Below are 16,952 nucleotides of genomic sequence, written 5' to 3'. Positions count from 1 at the left end.
ATGGGATTTCTGGGTCATATGGTAGTTTTATTTTTAGTTTTTTAAGGAACCTCCATACTGTTCTCCATAGTGGCTGTATCAGTTTACATTCCCACCAACAGTGCAAGAGGGTTCCCTTTTCTCTACACCCACTCTAGCATTAATTGTTTGTAGATTTTTGATGATGGCCATTCTGACTGGTGTGAGGTGATACCTCACTGTATTTTTGATTTGCATTCCTCTAATGATTAGTGATGTTGAGCATCCTTTCATGTCTTTGTTGGCAATCTGAATATCTTCTTTGGAGAAACGTCTGTTTAGGTCTTCTGCCCATTTTTGGATTGGGTTGTTTGTTTTTTTGATATTGAGCTGCATGAGCTGCTTGTATATTTTGGAGATTAATCCTTTGTCAGTTGCTTCATTTGCAAATATTTTTTCCCATAATGAGAATTGTCTTTTCGTCTTGTGTATGATTTCCTGTGCTGTGCAAAAGCTTTTAAGTTTCATTAGATCCCATTTGTTTATTTTTGTTTTTATTTCCATTACTCTAGGAGGTGGGTCAAAAAGGATCTTGCTGTGATTTATATCATAGAGTGTTCTCCCTATGTTTTCATCCAAGTGTTTTATAGTGTCTGGCCTTACATTTAGGTCTTTAATCCACTTTGAGTTTATTTTTGTGTATGGTGTTAGGGAGTGTTCTAATTTCATTCTTTTACATGTAGCTGTTCAGTTTTCCCAGAACCACTTATTGAAGAGGCTGTCTATTCTCCATTGTATATTCTTGCCTCCTTTATCAAAAACAAGGTGACCATATGTGTGTTATCTCTGGGCTTTCTATCCTGTTCCATTGATCTATATTTCTGTTTTTGTGCCAGTACCATACTATCTTGATTCCTGTAGCTTTGTAGTCTGAAATCAGGGAGCCTGATTCCTCCAGCTCCATTTTTCTTTCTCAAGATTGTTTTGCCTCTTCAGGGTTTTAAGTGTTTCCATACAAATTGTGAAGTTTTTTGTTCTAGTTCTGTGAAAAATGCCATTGGTAGTTTGATAGAGATTGCATTGAATTTGTAGATTGCTTTGGGTAGTAGAATGATTTTCACAATGTTGATTCTTCCAATCCAAGAACATGGTATATCTCTCCATCTGTTTATATCATCTTTAATTTCTTTCTTCAGTGTCTTATAGTTTTCTGCATACAGGTGTTTAGTCTCCTTAGGTAGGTTTATTCCTAGGTATTTTATTTTATTTTTTGCAATAGTAAATGGGATTGTTTCCTTAATTTCTCTTTCAGGTTTTTCATCATTAGTGTATAGAAATGCAAGAGATCTCTGTGCATTAATATTGTATCCTGCTACTTTACCAAATTCATTGATTAGCTCTAGAAGTTTTCTGGTAGCATCTTTAGGATTCTCTATGTATAGTATCATGTCATCTGCAAACAGTGACAGCTTTACTTCTTCTTTTGCGATTTGGATTCCTTTTATTTCCTTTTCTTCTCTGATTGCTGTGGCTAAAACTTCCAAAACTATGTTGAATAATAGTGTGAGAGTTGGCAACCTTGTCTTGTTCCTGATCTTAGTGGAAATGGTGTCAGTTTTTCACCATTGGGAATGATGTTTGCTGTGGGTTTCTTATATATGGCCTTTATTTTGTTGAGGTAAGTTCCCCCTATGCCTACTTTCTGAAGGGTTTTTATCATAAATGAGTGTTGAATTTTGTCTAAAGCTTTTTCTGCATGTATTGAGCTGATTATATGGTTTTTATCCTTCAGTTTGTTAATATGGTGTGTCATATTGATTGATTTCCATATATTATAGAATCCTTGCATTCTTGGGATAATCCTCACTTGATCACGGTGCATGATCCTTTAATGTGCTGTTTGATTCTGTTTGCTAGAATTTTGTTGAGGATTTTTGCATCTATGTTTACCTTTGGTATTGGTTTTCTTTTTCTGTGACATGTTTGTCTGGTTTTGGTATCAGGGTGATGGTAGCCTCATAGAATGAGTTTGGAGAGTGTTCCTCCCTCTGCCCTATTTTGGAAGAGTTTGAGAAGGTGGTGTTAGCTCTTGTCTAGATGTTTGATAGAAGTCACCTGTGAATCCATCTGGTTGTGGGCTTTTGTTTGTTTGAAGATTTTTAATCACAGTCTCAATTTCAGTGCTTGTGATTGGTCTGTTTATATTTTCTATTTCTTCCTGCTTCAGTCTCAGAAGGTTGTGCTTTTCTAAGAATTTGTCCATTTCCTCCAGGTTATCCATGTTATTGGCATGTAGTTCCTTGTTGTAATCTGTCATGATCCTTTGTATTTCTGCAGCATCATTTGTTACTTCTCCTTTTTCATTCCTAACTCTGCTGATTTGAGTCTTCTCCCTTTTTTTCTTGATGATTCTGGCTAATGGTTTATCAATTTTGTTTATCTTCTCAAAGCACCAGCTTTCAGTTTCATTGATCTTTGTTATTGTTTTCTTCATTTCTTTTTCATTTATTTCTGATCTGATCTTTATGAATTCTTTCCTTCTGCTAACTTGGGTTTTTTGTTCTTTCTTTAATTGCTGTAGGTGTAAGGTTAGGTTGTTTGTTTGAGATGTTTTTTGTTTCTTGAGGTAGGATTGTATTGCTATAAACCTCCCTCTTAGAACTGCTTTTGCTGCATCCCATAGGTTTGGGGTTGACTTGTTTTCATTGTCATTTGTTTCTAGGTATTTGATTTCCTCTTTGATTTCTTCAGTGATCTCTTGGTTATTTAGTAGCATAGTGTTTAGCCTCCGTGTGTTTGTATTTTTTACAGTTTTTTTCCTGTAGTTGATATCTAGTGTCATAGCATTGTGGTCGGAAAAGATACTTGATACAATTTCAGTTTTCTTAAATTTACCAAGGCTTGATTTGTGACCCAAGATATGATCTATGCTGGAGAATGTTCCATGAGTACTTGAGAAGAAAGTGTATTCTGTTGTTTTTGGATTGAATGTCTTATCAATTAAATCCATCTTGTTTAATGTGTCATTTAAAGCTTGTGTTTCCTTATTTATTTTCATTTTGGTGATCTGTCCATTGGTGAAAGTGGGGTGTTAAAGTCCCTTACTATTATTTTGTGTTGTGTCAGTTTCCCATTTTATGGCTGTTAGCATTTGCCTTATGTATTGAGGTGCTCCTATGTTGGGTGCATAAATTTTACAATTGCTATATCTTCTTCTTGGATTGATCCCTTGATCATTATGTAGTGTTCTTCTTTGTCTCTTGTAATAGTTTTTATTTTAAAGTCTGTTTTGTCTGATATAAGAATTGCTACTCCAGGTTTCTTTTGATTTCCAGTTGCATGGAATAACTTTTTCCGTCCCCTCACTTTCTCTCTGTATGTGTCCCTAGGTCTGAAGTGCGTCTCTTGTAGGCAGCATATCTACCAGTCTTGTTTTTGTATCCATTCAGCCAGTCTATGTCTTTTGGTTAGATCATTTAATCCATTTACATTTAAGGTAGTTATCAATATTTATGTTTCTATTACCATTTTCTTAATTGTTTTGGGTTTTTATTGTAGGTCTTTTCCTCCTCTTGTGTTTCCTACCTAGAGAAGTTCCTGTAACATTTGTTGTAAAGCTGGTTTGGTGGTGTGGAATTCTCTTGGCTTTTGCTTGTCTGTAAAGGTTTTAATTTCTCCATCGAATCTGAATGAGATCTTTGCTGGGTAGAGTAATCTTGGTTGTAGACTTTTCCCTTTCATCACTTTACATATGTCCTGCCACTCCCTTCTGGCTTGCAGAGTTTCTGCTGAAAGATCAGCTGTTAACCTTTTGAGGATTCCCTTTTATGTTATTTGCTGCTTTTCCCTTGCTGCTTTTAATATTTTTTTCTTTGTATTTAATTTCTGATAGTTTGATTAATATGTGTTAGTGTGTTTCTCCTTGGATTTTCCTGTATGGGACTCTCTGCATTTCCTGGACTTGATTGACTATTTTCTTTCCCATACTGGGGGAGTTCAACTATAATCTCTTCAAATTTTTTCTCAGTCCCTTTCTTTTTCTCTTCTTCTTCTGGTACCCCTATAATTAGAATATTGGTGCACTTATTGTTGTCCCAGAGGTCTCTGAGATTGTTCTCCATTCTTTTCATTCTTTTTTCTTTATTCTACTCTGCAGTAGTTATTTCCACTATTTTATCTTCCAGGTCACTTATCCATTCTTCTGTCTCAGTTATTCTGCTATTGATTCCTTCTAGAGAATATTTAATTTCATTTACTGTGTTGTTCATCATTGTTTGTTTGCCCTTTAGTTCTTCTAGGTCCTTGTTAAACGTTTCTTGTATTTTCTCCTTTCTATTTGCAAGAGTTTGGATCATGTTTACTATCATTACTCTTGATTCTTTTTCAGGTAGACTGACTATTTCCTCTTCAATTGTTTGGTCTGGTGGGTTTTTCCCTTCCTCCTTCATCTGCTATGTGTTTCTCTGTCTTCTCATTTTGCTTAACTTACTGTGTTTGGGGTGTCTATTTTGCAGGCTGTAGGTTTGTAATTCCCATTGTTTTTGGTGTCTGCCCCCAATGGGTTGTTTAGGCTTCCTGATGAAGGGAAATGGTGCCTGTGCTCTGGTGGATGAGGTTGCATCTTGTCTTTCTGGTGGGCAGGACCACATCCAGTGGTGTGTTTTGTGGTGTTTGTGAAGTTATATGATTTTAGGTAGTCTCCCTCCTACTGGGTGGAGTTGTGTTCCTGTCCTGGTAGTTTTTTGGCATGGGTGTCCAGCACTGGAGCTTGCTGGTCTTTGAGTGGAGGTGGGTCTTAGTATTGAGAAGGGAGAGCTCTCACCGACTGATATTGTGTGGCTGGGAGGTCTCTGGTGGACCAGTGTCCTGAACTTGGCTCTCTCACCTCAGAGGCTGAGGCCTGACATCCAACCAGAGCACCACGACTCTGTCACCACATGGCTCAGAAGAAAAGGGAGAAAAAAAAGAAAGAAAGAAAAAATAAAATAATATAAAAAAATAAAATTATTAAAATAAAAAATTAAAATAATATTATTAAAATAAAAAGTAATAAAAAAGAAAAGAGAAGAGAGCAACCAAACCAATAAAAAAATCCACCAGTGATAACAAGTGGTAAAAAGTAAACTAAGGTAAACATAAAAATCAGAAACTAGTCAGTCACATACAGCAAACCCCAAGTCTATAGTTGCTTCCAAAATTCACCCCCTCAATTTTGGGCTGATTCATTGTCTATTCAGGTATTCCACAGATGCAGGATACATCAAATTGATTGTGGAGATTAATCCACTGCTCCTGAGGCTGCATGGAGAAATTTCCTTTTCTCTTCTTTGTTCGGACACCTCCTTGGGTTCAGCTTTGTCTTTGACTCTGGCTCTGCATGTAGGTTACCCTCTGGCATCTGTTCTTCACCCAGACAGGAGGGGGTTAAAGGAGTGGCTAATTAGGGGGCTCTGGCTCACTCAGGCTGGGGAGATGGAGGGGTGTGGAATGCGGGACAAGTCTGCAGTGGCAGAGGCCATAATCATGTTGCAACTGCCTGGGCCATGCCATGTGTTCTCCTGGGGATGCTGTCCCTGGATCACGGGACCCTGGCAGGGGTGGGCTGCACATGCTCCCTGGAGGGGATATGTGGATAGTGACCTATGGTTGCATCCAGGATTCTTGGTGGCTGCAGCAGCAGTGTTAGCATTTCATGCCTGTCTCTGGTGTCTGCACTGATAGCCCCAGCTCACGTCCATCTCTGGAGCTCATTTAGGCAGTGCTCTGAATCCTCTCTCCTTGTGCACCCTGAAACAATGGTTTCTTGCCTCTTCGGCAGTTCCAGACTCCCTCCTGGCTAGCTATGGTGCACTAGTCCCCTTCAGGCTGTGTTCATACAGCCAACCCCAGTCCTCTCCCTGAGATCTGACCTCTGAAGTCCGAGCTTCAGCTCCCAGCCCCCACCCACCCTTGCAGGTGAGCAGACAAGCCTCTCAGGCTGGTGAGTGCTGTTTGGCACCGATCATCTGAGCAGGAATCTCTCCACTTTGCCCTCTGCACCCCTGTTGCTGCACTCTCCTCTGTGGCTCTGAAGCTTCCCCCTGCCACCCCCACCACCCCCCGTCTCCACCAGTGAAGGGGCTTCCTAGTGAATGGAAACTTTTCCTCCATCACAGCTCCCTCTAAGTGGTGCAGGTCCCGTCCCTATTCTTTTGTGTCTGTTTTTTCTTTTTTCTTTTACCCTACCCAGGTACATGGGGGAGTTTCTTGCCTTTTGGGAGGTCTGAGGTCTTCTGCCTGAATTCAGTAGGTGTCCTGTAGGAGTTGTTCCACATGTAGATGTATTTTTGATGTATCTGTGGGGAGGAAGGTGATCTCCACAGCTTACTCCTCCGCCATCTTGAAGGTTCTCCTAACCACCTATTTCTTATGCCAGCCTCTTATAGCTAGATTAATTATTCCTGCACCCTAAAATAAAGTTGTTTCAGTAACAAAAACAGGTGTTTCTTAATACAATGTTTATCTATTGGATAAACACTGACAAATTCATATTCTTTGGCCTTCCTTTTCCTTTTTTTAATGTTAATTTTTATTACAGTATAGTTGATTTACAATGTTGTGTTAGTTTCAGGTGTATAGCAAAGTGAATCAGTTATACATATACATACATCCACTCTTTTTTGGATCTTTTCCCCATATTGGTCATTACAGAGTATTGAGTAGATTCTCTGTGCTATACAGTAGGTTCTTATTTGTTATCTATTTTATATATAGTAGTGTACATGTCAATCACAGTCTCCCAATTTATCCCTCCCCCACTTCCCCCTTGGTAACCATAAGTTTGTTTTCTACATCTGTGACTCTATTTCTGTTTTGTAAATAGGTTCATTTGTACCACTTTTTTAGATTCCACATATGAGTGATATCATATGATATTTGTCTTTCTCTGTCTGACTTACTTCAGTCAGTATGATAATCTCTAGGTCCATCCATGTTGCTGCAAATGGCATTATTTTGTTTCTTATGGCTGAGTAATATTCCATTGTATATATATATACCACATCTTCTTTATCCATTCCTCTATCAATGGACATTTAGGTTGCTTCCATGTCCTGGATATTGTAAATAGTGCTGCAAAGAACATTGTGGTGCATGTATCTTTTCGAATTATGGTTTTCTGCAGCCTTCCTTTTCCTTGATTACACATCTTCTTCTGTTGATACTTCCCTTCTTTATAGATGACATAAATAAGCTTGGTTACATTATAACTTTAATTCCCTACATTCTAGCCCTTAGCTGTTGGGCTTGGTGAATTCCTAAGTCCATGCAGCAGCACATATGCACACTGACTTTTAGGACCACTAATAATGTTAACCACCAATTATCTCTTATATGTTGACTTTTACCACCTTCTGTTGCAATGGGTGGTTGTTTCCTGACTGTCTCCAAATTTATAGATGGTGTGGATTCTTGAGTACAGCCTCCAAATGATCAGTGACTTCTTTTATGTTTCTTTTATGCTGCTAAAAGGAAACCTGTGCCCTCATCCTAGTTCCTTTTTCCTTGGGTGACACAATATAAGGGAGTTTCAGTTTTCACATCTAGTGTTATCTCTCTATACCATAATAGCAGGCTTCATTGCTCTAAACTGCTGTTGAAAGAGACAACAACTACTAAGCCATTACCTATATATATTTTTATCACCCACTATTCATTATAATGCCTTTGTGTTCTGTCAGTGTTATCAGAGGCAACCAGTATTTATTAGGTATCTGCTGGATGTGTTACATTGTGGTAGGTGTTGCCAGGGGTCCTTATTTAGAATGAAGCATTACTTTGGAAGAGGGTGACAATTTTTCTCTACAGGCCACCACTTTACCTTTTATTGTGGTTTAGGCCACCAGGTTGGTCAAATTACTCATTATGTCCCATGGGCTCTGTTAGGATTTCCTAGAAATGTGAGTGTGCTTGTCGTGTGCCTTAGATGGACTCCCTGCAATATGGCCTTTGGGTGAATTTGTAGATGTAAAGAGAAAAGATAGTCCCTCCCATTATATTTACACTTTAACACATAGTAAAAAGCAAAAAATACTAGTACCATGCACCTGTGATTTGGAAAACAGCAAAATTTTCTAAGAAAGGAGAAATTGTGTGTGTGTGTGTGTGTGTGTGTGTGTGTCTCAATCTCAAGAAGCATAAGAACTTCTACTTTCATTTTAATATGTATGCTATGGACCTGGGGTAATATAAGACTTGTAATATTTCTAGGCCTATTTACCTTAATAAGCATAGTTTACCTTATTTTATATCATGTCCTGGTGAGGCCTTAGTGTTCTCGTCTGGGAATCATTTCTGATTTCTTGGCTTCTGATCAGTATAGATTTTGAACTCCCAGTATTCTTAGTCTTTGCATTCGTCAACCATCTTAAGTCTTAGAGAGTAGGTGTAGCTGTAATAATTACCTTGCTGGTCTAGTGGGTCTGAGGTCACTGTCCATTTTGGCACACACAGTATGCCCTTTAATCCTACACTCTTTTGGTCTCTGGGGTATCTGTCATTACATCATGGAGTCCTGCTAGATACAAGTGACAAATCTACCAAGATCTTTTTAAAGTTTTGGATGCCTTTTTAATTTTGAGAATGATGATGGCTTGGGTTACAACTCATTTCTTGTTCTCTGCCCAAAATTTCATTGCACAGTTAGAACTATGCAGGTGTTGTGATCACTGGACATACCAGTAGAGGGTTGCATGGCATTTTCTTGTACCCTGAGAGGGACTTACATTGTATTAAACACAGAAGCAGGCTAACTTACTGAACAAGGCATTACAGTGTGATGGAATCCGCTTTACAGACATGACAGTCATTATTATTATTAATACAAATATTGATAAGAAATTTCAATGCATGCAATGCCATCATTTTACACAGCATCCAGATATTTTTTGGCTATAATTTGAATGCTGTTGTATGTTTTCAGTGTGTGTCCTTTTATTCAACATAGGCAAAAATAGATACCGTTGCCTTATTTGGGGAGGCATAATGGGGAATTGGAGAACCAGATAGACCTGTGGTTTGATTTCACCTCAACTCCTCTAATCAACTCAGTAGTGAATGTGAGCAACTTACTCTCATCTCTGAATTGAGGGTTGTATCACTTGGGTTCTGGTCAGGAGGCAGTAACTGTACCAGTTATATTAACAGGGAGAATTTAATATTAAGAATTGTTAATCTGGGATTGGAGAAATGAAAGGTTAAAAATGAATACCTAGGTATCATGGAGGTGATGATGCAGGAAGCAGCTACCAAGACCCTTGGCTGGGGAAACAAAAGGAATAAGTTGGACTTCTTACAACTCAGAGGATTGGAGAAGGGGCCCTACAGAGCTCGTATGCTGATCTCTGAGGAGGCTGTGCTGGCTGGCTGGGCTGGGGTCACTGAAGGGCAGCATCATGCGGCTGGTTCTATGAGTGGTAGAAAAAGTATACAGTTGAATCGCTATTGCTAATGGAATGAAAGCTACTGCTGCAAGCTGGAATGAGCTGCTGCTGCCAGGGCTAAGAAGTGTTGCTGAGATGATGCTGACAAGAACAGGAATAAAACCAGAAGCATCAAATCCCTGCTTCCTCCTGAAGCCTTGCAGTCTCTCTCTGGTGCTCCCTATTGGCAGAGCCTAATGGATCAGCTGGCAAAGCAGAAATGAGGTCTGCTGATTCTCAGCCCCAGCACAGAGAGTAGAATAGAGAAACAGTTGGCTTGAAACTGAGAAACAATTGCTTAATAACCAGTAGAGGGGTGATATTATACCCCAGAGATTGGTTATTGTTTTAACATTATTATTATTACTGAAATTTATGTAAAGAATCTAGTATGATGACTGGGTCATAGTAAGAGCTAAAACTCATCAGCTCTTTTCATTTTGCTAGATTTACTAAGTGTTCTACCAGCCTAGTTATTGAAGATGGCCAATTACACTTTGATAATCCATTTTGATTTTTCCATTTTGGCCCCAATTCCACTCCAGTAACATTCATATATACAGATTAGTAGTGTTGACTCTGGAATCTACTGGTTTTTAGCCATGAACTATGGGCAAGTTAATTAAGTTCTCCAAGCCTCAGACTATATTACATGAGATAACATATATACAGTGCTTAACTCAAAGCCTGTCAAATAAGTGTCTAAAAATACTAGTGCCATTCTTGTTATCATCATCACTATCATTATTTATTGAGTGTATAGAAATTGCCACAAAATAATATCAACTTAAAATACAACATTTAAGGAGCCAGCTTTCTCCAAAATCACAGACAAATACCTTGGTCCTCTGAAATTTAATCGTTATTGTGCAAAGTAAACATGGTTAATTTTCCTTGTTAAACATCTCTGTCATTTTTGGTGCTTCAGAAGATTCCTATTTTTCTGATCTTTTATGTGATATTCTGAAAGAAGCCAATATTTCCAATTCTGTTTTGCATTAGGGGATATGGAGACCTGAAGTCTCTGAGACTTTCCATGAGTAATGCGTGTGTTTGTAAAAAGGCCTGGAAGGGATTTGAAAATCCATCATGCCACTATCAGGGACTCTTGAATTCTGAAGCATTCCTGGCTGCCACTAACTCAGGGATATGGAGATTGTCACTAGAAATTCAGAGTGAGTGTCGTGCATGGTAATACGGTACATCATGTCTAGGTCCTGAGGCAAGCTGAGGACATCGTAGATTTGATGCATTATGCATGAGAGGGTGTAAGAAATAAAGGATCAATCATCTTCTCCCTCAGATAACAATGATCATTTGCTACACATTATTTGACTGGGTTCTGTGCAGATTTATTTTCTACAATGAGAATGAAAAGCAGATTGCCTGTTTCCTTAATGAGCAATGACATCAATCCAGCCAAATCTACCCAATGCATTGGATGGCACTCTCTCTCTCTCTCTCTCTCTCTCTCTCTCCCTGCCCCCCTCTGTCATAGTTAGAAGAAATAGGGACAGCTTCTGAAGAAGGTGTCAGCCCCTGAGAGGATGGTGACAGAGTGGGAAAATTGGGTCTAATTTAGGGTGATGAAAAGTCTCTTTCTCTCTCTTTACATTTTTTGCTTTTTAATTTAAAGTAGTGTTTCCACTCTCCATTTTTCCAGCAGACATTCTGAGGGGCTGATCTCCGGGAAAGGCCAAGTGAAAAGTCATCCAATAACAAGGAAGAAGATGGCGTGTAGAATGCACAAATAGGTTTTGCTTCTGGGACGCTACTCAGGCTGAAAGGGCACAGTCACGGGGGGACATAGCAAGTAGCATCAGAGAATGTTATTACAATGCTCCCCAGTCAATGCCAGTGACTTTAATAACATTGGAATCAACATGTGGCATTCCATAAGAAAATGGAGTTGAAGTTTGTCTTCTGTTGATACAGTATTCTCCCCGTTGTGGTAGTGAATCGTCAGTAAAATTGTGTTGGAAGTAGTGTGTGATCCAGGATTTGGGAGGAGATAAGATGTCTTGCTGGGGCACGCTCTCTGCTTCAATCAGACAAGTATCCAATGAGGGAGGCTGGGTGGGTGGGGGGCTTTGATGAGCTAAGGATGGGCAGCTGGGGAATTGGCGGAGCAGGTGACCAACAGCAGGTCTGGGCTGGCATGAAATCCTGGCAGAATGGGTCCCCCTGCAGGCTCAGTTTGCAGAGAAGCCCCATGCCTAAGGGAGAGCAGAGGTCCCTCTCAAGCGGGGATCCCGAGAGAGGGGGAGTGTTCAGACAGGTGGATGGAGCACCGGGGCAGGGCTACATCCGGGAGGTACTGCCAACAAATGGCTGTTGCTCAGGCCCTGGAAGGAAGAGTGACGAGGACCAAGCAGGAGACCATCTGAGGAAGGGCCAGGCGGCTGGATACAAGGCCTCCCGCACGAGGAAGTTCCCATCACACTGCATTTTTAAAACTGTCAGAAGCTAATTAATCATGAACCATGATATCACATGGAATCAGTAATGTAAATTGTGAACTATAAGTCCTGGTTCTGTTTTTCTGCAGAAATGTAAATATGGGAGAGTTTTCACCAAGATGAAAATGAATTACAAAGAAGACCTGGGGAGGGGCCTTTCATGGAATGTATGCCTCTGCTACATCAGGCTTGCTTCCCCCCCTGAAGGACACAGAGGCAGGTTATCAGAACCGGGGCTCAGGAGCTGGGCTGGGGGAGAAGCAGACTTTCAGTGGAGGGCGGAAGGAGAGGCTGGGAGGGTATTGGAGGCTTGGCTGTAATAATAGCTCACTCTACGCCTCACGCTGTGCTAAGCCTATAGTTTCCTATAAAATTAGGTGTTATTAGCATGTTCTTTTCTGTTCTGTTTCCTTCTTCCCTCTCTTCTACCTCCTTTTCCTTCCTTCCTCTTTCATTCCTTTTCTTTTTAACGAATGAGGGAACTATAACAGGGAAATAAACTAACTTTCCCAAGTCAGTGGTAGGTAGAGAGCTGACCTATTATCTGTTGTTTTGTATCCAGAACCTGGTCTCTTGACCACTGTGCCACATGATGTCCCACTGACCTGATCTGTGTGTCACATAAGAGTCAGCCCTGCTCAGAGACTGCCCTGAGACAAACCATCACCTTGCTCATCCTAGAGAGTCGTTTACCAGCTCCTCTTAAGATCAGCTTGTTTGGGGAGTTCAACTTCAACGTGGTGTTGATGGTGTTAACGTGTAGTCAGCTCCTAAGCTGCATTTTATTCTGTACCCAAATGGAGATCATTATATTGCAGATCTTATTTAAAGCCATCTCTTTGTGTTTAGCCATCTCATTGTTCTAGCCTGTCTAGATCTCTTTAAATCCTTCTAACAGCAGATTTTTCTTTTTTTCTCTCTTTTTTACAATCCAGTGCAACCTGAAATGAAAGCCACAACTCTCCTAAAATCCCTCCTGTTTCTGAAAGCTTTGACACATTCAGCAAAGATCTATTCCTTGGTGTCTGAATGTGCTGTGCTTATTTTCTGCTTTGCCAATTCGTGGAGTTTAACTGTACCCAAATGTGCCTTTAGATGGCAAACTCTTTGGGGCAAGGGCTCTGCTCTTTGTTTTGGCACGTGCTACTTATTACAGAGCTCAGTGCACACCTGGGGCTCCAGATAAATAATAACAATTCAGGAGTATTTCTCACTTTGAGAGTTGCACGGCCCCTTTCAGGCCGCCTGTTAGCTTTCTTAAAGAATATCCCAGTGACCGATTTCACCTTGACATTGGAGGTGCCCATCTCTCTGCACCTGTTCCACCTGCTGCCAGCCTGATATCTGCTTCTTTATTGTTTGCTGTTTCTGCTCTGCCCTTAGGAGCCATTCCTGAGATGTAGCACTTGGGCTCACAGATGACGCTCCCTATTATATGGATGTTTTGATTCTGACCCCAGCCAGGCAGCCTTCTTCCCCTCTTCCTGCCCCACTGCAAAACCCTCCCCTTTCCACCCCATTCATGCCCAAGTGTGAATCCCGGATGATTGCCAGGGGAAAGAAGCCAGGACAGGAGGAGGTAAAGAGGTGGGAGGGGACAGTTATTTGCTTTTGGCAGGAAAAATAACTAACCAAAGCCTGACTTTCACAGATTTTAGCAAAAGGGTCTTTGATTTTGGGTTCTTTCTCTCTTTTTCTCATGCAGGGGTGGAGTGGGCACAGGTTTGCAGCTTTCTTTTGTTAGCTTTGAAAAGAATAGTGTAAGTATCGTTAACATACATATTATCACCTTCAAAATCTAGAAGGAAAGAAATCCTGGTTGGCCCCAATGGATTTGGAAGCAAAGTTGCCTGCTTTGGCTGCAGCCAGATTAGATTACTCTAATTCTCTCAAGTAGTACTTTTGCCAACAAGTAAAGTGGATCTTATGGAGGGGCCAGGACTCAGTTGAGAGGGAGAGGTCTTATACCCATAAATCATCTGTATTTGTTCTCAGATTTAGAATGGAAAATCCACTTTTAATTCCCCTGACTTGAGTTGCTGTTGCATAGGAGGGGTTGCTCCTTAGCGGGCTGACACTTCAAGCTCTTGAATTACCTGGCTCAGTCTCGTGTCTTCTGGCTTTTCTTGGCAAACCAAACGCCATCATTAGACAGTGTTTATATTCTCGATCAAAGAATCCTTTTAAACATTCCTTTTTATCATGCTCGTATCTCATTCACTCTCTTCCAAAGCAGTCAGGCCAAAATTTGTGTCTAGGAAGTTACTGTATTATTCTGTGCTGTGTGATATATATATGTAATTGGTATTGACTCTATGGTCATATATTTTTGTTCCAAAGAGTAACTTTATTTCTAAACTGACTTTAATTTCTGCCTCTGAGTCTTCAGCTTGTTTTCCAATAAAACCTCTCCAATGCACGAATTTCTTGGTCAAGTTCTACAATATGGACATAGGCCAGTTCATGGTTTCATTAGTCCAGTGTTCAACTGTATCAAGATTGTTTTCTCTGTGCAAAATTTCTTCCTCTCCATTTCTCCTGATATAACTTCTAAATGACACTGAGGGAAGGATAAGTCACTCTTGTGATGTTGAAAACTGGGAAGTCACCATGCATTTTCTGTTCTGCTAATATTCCTTTAGTCTCTTATCCTACTCTGACCAACACCTGGAGGAATCACACTGCAGCAACCGTCCTCCTTCCCACTCCACAGGCAGCTTCATTCTCTTCCCCCTCCTGTTGAATGTTCCTCCCCAGATGGGCTCCTAGAATTGCTCATTGCTGAGGCTGGTGGGGGGGCCCCCCTCTCATGTCTCTGTGCACAGGCCAAGACACTCTTGTTTCCTTCAAGTCTCATGGGGCTGGATAGGTTTGCAAAGACAGTACTCCCCAACTGTACCTGGAAAATGTATCAGCAGTCTTTTTTTCCCCAGACATTCCAAACATCATAGGAGAATGCCTGGGTACCCCTCAAGCCCCTAGTTTGGTCAGAGGTGGAAAAGAATAAAAAATTCCCCACTGCTCATTCTTTTCACTTTTAATCTTATTTGGACCCCTCCGTCTCTCCTCTTTCCACAGGCTCAAGCCCTTTTGGAATGGCAGAGGGGAGTAGGCATTGGTGTTGTGGGTGGGGAGGTCGGGTGAAGACCAGCTCCTCTGCTTTGCAAATGTGTACCAGTATCCCCTTTCTTACACCCGAGGTCTTTTATCTCAAAGACAAAACTTGGGCATTTCTTTTTACTACTTCCCATATATGTCAACTATATGTGTTTTCAGATTTAGAACCAAAAAACAACTTTTCGTTCCTTTCGTTTCATGTGGGTTTATGACGGGAGCAAATACTTCCCCATGGAAGTGTCTCCTGGCCTGAATGCCGGTGTTGCAGGGGGTATGAATACTACATGCTGCTCAGATTATTAGTGTGCCACAGATACTTTACATTTCTTCCTGCTGTATATGTGTGTGAGTGTGTGTGTGTATACTTGTGTGTGTATTTGGGCAACGAACGTAACCAAAGTATGTTAGTTGGTTCTACTTCTAATTCTCAAGTAAAAAGAAAAATTATAAAATTAAAATGCCAAACATACAAATATTTAGGAGTATTAACTATTATGTCATCTCAAGAACCATATATAAGAAGGAATTAACATTTTTGCTCTTAGAAGAAAATATTCATGGCTATATCAAAACAAATATAATGATCAAGTATAGAGAAATATGGGATAATATTTCTTTGTTTTAGAGTATCTGGAAGCAAGATGACAATCTTACTCTAATATTAGGCCAAATGATGCTGGAGGTGGGGTGGATGTGCACAGGAATGCTGGTGTGAAGGTCTGGTGCTCAGGATCAGATGGAGAGCAAGAAGATTTCACCTTTACTGTATGTGGCTTATCTACCTTGCAGATTACCCATGGCAAGTAAGGAATGCAAGATTGTTTTCTATACTGCACAGCATAAGACTGGGCCTCTTGTCCATGCACTTACTGGTGTATGGTAAAGGAATTACACTTAATTCCCTCTTCAGTGGCTCTACACCCAGCCCCTCTGCATCAATTCTCCAGATGGCAGACAAAGATCTCTTCAGAAAGCAAAACTGATCCAGTCATACTTCCACTGAAAACTCTGCAGTGTCTTCCCATCGGTCTCAAAATTTTTTTTTTTTTTTTTTTTTTTTTTTGCGGTACACGAGCTTGTCACTGTTGTGGCCTCTCCTGTTGCAGAGCACAGGCTCTCGACGCGCAGGCTCAGCGGCCATGGCTCACGGGCCTAGGAGTTCCTTGGCATGTGGGATCTTCCTGGACCGGGGCACGAACACGTGTCCCCTGCATCGGCAGGCGGATTCTCAACCACTGCACCACCAGGGAAGCCCCCGGTCTCAAAATTTTTAAAAAGTTTTTTTTGTTTTTATGGATTTCAAGGCCTCACGTGGTCGGGCCTCCACAAGCTCACTCATGGCCCCTCACCATCGTGCTCTCTCTTCCCAGTCTGGCTTTTCCTTGCTCTCTCCTATTTGTGGGGCACTCCTCTACAAGAGGGCCTTAGCAAGTTGTGTTTGCTCTGCCAGAAGCACTTCTTTTTTTTTTCAGACTTGCCATAGTTTCAATCTTACACTCTTTGTGTGATTACTGCCTGATGTCTGTGTCTCTCACTGCGTTGTGAGATCTGAGTGCCAGTTCCGCTGACGACTGTGACACCAGGGTCTGGAATGTGACTGGGGCTTAGTGAATGAATGCATGAGTGAATGAATGAATCCAGAAAAGGTGCCATTTAACCTGGATCTGGATGGATGAGCAGGATTTCATTATGGGATTGGAGAGAAGGGTGGTCCAGAAAGAACGATCTGGAACAAGGATCGGGAGAAACTGGTGCATCATTTAGGCTCAGATAAAGAGCACTGGGGAGGTGAAGAGGCTGCAGGTGTGGCTGGACAGATTGAGAAAGGCTTGGTGTGTCTTGTTGGAAAACCGGGACTTTAACCCAAGCCACAGAATCAGTGAAGATTTTGGAGAAAGGGACTGACAAGATGAGAGAGAAACTCAACTTGTGTGACAGTATAGGAAAAGAGTGGGCAGCT

This window comes from Lipotes vexillifer, unplaced genomic scaffold (genome assembly GCF_000442215.2).
Source record: "Lipotes vexillifer unplaced genomic scaffold, Lipotes_vexillifer_v1.1 scaffold1358, whole genome shotgun sequence".
Classification (NCBI taxonomy): domain Eukaryota; kingdom Metazoa; phylum Chordata; class Mammalia; order Artiodactyla; family Lipotidae; genus Lipotes; species Lipotes vexillifer.
This window is presented reverse-complemented; position numbering follows the sequence as displayed.